Source organism: Octopus bimaculoides, chromosome 3 (genome assembly GCF_001194135.2).
Source record: "Octopus bimaculoides isolate UCB-OBI-ISO-001 chromosome 3, ASM119413v2, whole genome shotgun sequence".
Lineage (NCBI taxonomy): Eukaryota > Metazoa > Mollusca > Cephalopoda > Octopoda > Octopodidae > Octopus > Octopus bimaculoides.
In genome coordinates this window covers 103096448-103100302 of record NC_068983.1, presented here as the reverse complement: position 1 = coordinate 103100302, position 3855 = coordinate 103096448, and positions in this window count along the sequence as shown.

The window sequence follows — 3855 nt, the reverse complement described above, 5'->3', positions numbered from 1 at the left end:
GAGTTTCCCTCAACTTCTATCAAATTCCTGCTTCTGGTCACCTCCTCCATATCCAACTTCATTAACTTGGTTTCCAGCTGCACTGGCTTCCTCACCGCAGTGGCCTTGGCGTAGCTCTCCATACTGGAGACACTACCACTTGCCATAGCTGGGAAAAATGCAGCAGCTCACGTGAAATACGACCGTAATAATTCCACAAAAATCACAATTATTCACCGAGACAGTTTTCACAAAGTAACACAACAGTATTCACAATAATTCACAGAGCCGTTATACCACGAAGCATTTCGCCCGGCGTGTTAACGTTTCTACAAGCTTGCCGCCTTGACTTTTCTTTTCTTTTTAAAGCAATACTACTAAGCATTTCGCCCGGCCTGCTAAGGATTCTGCCAGCTCGGCGTCTTTAACATTAATAATTTATTTATTATTAACTTCAAAGACTCGTGCTTGCATGCAATAAACGTTAAAGAACGGGTGTTATAGCATATAGTAGGAGAAAATAGATAAGTATGTCATACAATGAAACGTATAAATTTGATAAAAATTAAAATTAAATATAAAACTACATTCAACAATAATTAAAATAATATATGACCTAACTTCAAAAGAACATGAAAACTATTAACCCTCATAACAATAACCTCCTATAACTCGTCAAAATTACTATACCCGAGGTCCCTAAAAACATCTCTGCTGTCGGACTTGGCACGAAATCACCATCTTATACAAATTTGCACATTTGTAGTTTATAGATTTGTAGTTATTGCTAGCTGTCTGTCACCTGGAAACTCCACAAAATCGGAGCCCATTGCGATATTCCTTCCTTTTTCTCCAGTTCATTTAGTAGTTCTATTAGATTTTTTCTTTTCCGAAGAACTGAGAACTGCAATTCATCGGAGGGGAGGGGGAGAATCGGGCTTCTCTTATGCATTTTTGTCAGTTCTTTTTAGCTCTTCCCACTGTCTCCAGCTTCCAAACTCTTCCTCCTTATCATGAATGATGGGACTGAGTTCCTTGCCTTCCTTGTCGAATCTTGGAACCGAGGACAAGGCGATATTCTTCGATGCTCTCTACTGGTTATGTATGTAAACAAAACATTAAAAATAAGAATGTAGAATTATACATCCTCAAAAGCTTGTTTACTACAGTATTACAAACAATACATCCACTTTAAATCTCTGTCCGAGACGTGTTTCTGCTGCCTAGATATGCAAAGATGTGGCATCCAGTTGCATCCAGTTGCATCCTGTTGGTTCAATTGCATTATAAGTTCATCCAGGCTATACGTATCCATGCGGCTTTATTCAAGGTGCTACCACTATCGGGTGAAACACCCTGTAATAATGTATGTATGTATGTATGTATCTAAATTCCAGGTTAATGTCAGGAGTGCTGGAAGACCATTAGGAGTTAGGCACCCCACATCTTTTCTTAAAGCATGTCTCTAGAAAAAGGTCGCTTAGGACATTTCGGGGAATATTTTGCTTGGACTTGAGATCATACCATTTCCACATTTCCGAGACTGCGACCTCTATTTGCATTAAGTAGCTTGACCCGGCACGTCTCTAGATCATATCAGTTGGGTGCAGAGGGTTCATGAGATGTTGAGCAAGCCCCGTTGGACCTAAAATTTTGCACAGATATTGATTTGTCAGTGATGGTCATACTCATTTACAAGCTGACATCCATCGTGTGTGTGTGTGTGTGTGTGTGTGTGTGTGCGTGCGAGTGTGTGTGTGTATTCCAGCTATTTTGATCAGAAAGTCTTTAAATGACATTTACTGTCACATGTATAATAGCAGGACTTTCTGCCCTGAACGACCTGTTGAAAATTTTTTCTCTCAGCACTTATTACAGGACACAACTCTGGAGTAGTTTCGCAGTCTTGCAGGTACATATTGTTTAAGTGATTTGCAGTATGAAGATCACCTTATAAATCTTTCTTTAAATGATCAGATAACGTGTGTGATGCTGGTAAGGTCGATACGATGGTCATCCGGTCTCCTGCTCAAATGAAGAGAGAGAGAAAGAGACCGAGACAGACAGACAGACAGAGGAAATGACTTTCGTTACGATATCCAAGATATACCAGCTCTTCATAGACCATTCGATTTTGTTTGTCAAGAAAGAACACTCCTCTTAGATGTTGTATAATGTCCATTCGTGTTAATATCACACTGATTTAATTTTTTGTTCGTTAACCTACATCGCAAAGTTCCAGCAACACTGGAATACTCTAAGAAGTAATTCCTTCCAAAGGTCGTATATGATTGGATAAAGAAGTGCCCACTATGCAAAAATGACGCATTATTGAATGGTATCGACCTTAATTTATGATGTCGAAGTAACCCAGTGACTCAGTGCTGGAACGAAATTTGCTTAGGGGATGCAAACCCAGTTTTCCAGGATGTTTAAAATGTTTTCATTGCTCTCACTACCACTACCACCAAAATTTTAGGGAGTGCACTTGCATCCCCTGTTCCCGAGCCTATGCCAGCGACAGAAAAGGATAAAATAAAATAAAAACTATTAGCTGACAAAAATGTGAGAGATACCGTTGATAAAATGGCTACCCAACATTCAAGGTTTCTTTGTCATGAATTCGTTACGATCGACCAAGAAAAGACCTAAAATGATGATAAATTGCATACAATAGTTCTATACAGTGTGCACTGTATCATACAAATGGATTTCATCGACATTACACTTGTGCCTTTCAGGATGAAGTGCAATCGGCGCATTGGAAACAGAAGCAACTTATCATATTTACTGTTATGATACATCATCATGAATCATTCTATCCTTTTGTTATCCTGATCAATAACCGTAAATCTGAAAAGCGAGTGGTCACAGCATTCATGGCTGTATTTTTTTTATGAAGCTTGTAATAAATTTCCTCCAACTTACGTGATAAACATCGAGACTGATGAATCCTATAATCAGTTTTAAAAATAAGTATAACTTTGCTGTGCTAGCAAAATGTTGGCTGGTACATCACGTCGTGCAACTTCTCTTTAATCTCATTTTCAAGTGTCACGAGAAAGGACCCAATGGCGCACTTGGAGACAATATCACAACGATTATACATTGCTGCTTAATGACACGACTTTGGCACGAAAATGGCTCGCAGCATCTAGAACGATTACTTAAGTTATGACTGTGTCTTTAAGAGATATGCAATAAAATGCATGTTTGGGTCAAGTGGAATCAGGTGCCTAATATGACCGATACACTTAATACTCACCACTTCAAAGCTTATCCCGCTGAAGTAAAAAAATAATGGTGTAAAACAGATGTCATCATCTGTAGGTTCGATAACTTTCTCTGCATTATTGCCATGTCTGAATTCGAGGCCGCAATAGATGAATCAGAGGCCATTGACTTTTGTTTTATGACATGTGGAAGGTGACATTTGCTTTAAAGTGAGAGGATAAAGTGGAAGGTGCTTGTATGTGTATATGAAATGGACGTGTGTGTGTGTGTGTGTGAGTGAGAGAGAGAGCGAATGAGTGAAGGTGTGTGCTATGTATGTATTTTTTTTTTGCATATATGTGCAAGTAGCTAGGGTTCGTTTTTACCTGCTGCACACTAAAAAGCGCCGTGTTCAGCATTATGTATTTGTAGTCAGTCACACACGCACACAAACACACAAGTACACCCCCTACCACACACACACATACAAAAAAGATGTATGCATATGTATTTATGTATGTACGTGTATATGAAAGGGTAATGGGTGTACGTGTTTGTTTGTGTGTGCACAGCAGGTAAGGACGAACCCTACCACTTACACATACATGCCAAAAAGTACATACATGACAACACACACCTTCTCTCTCTCTCTCTCTCTCTCTC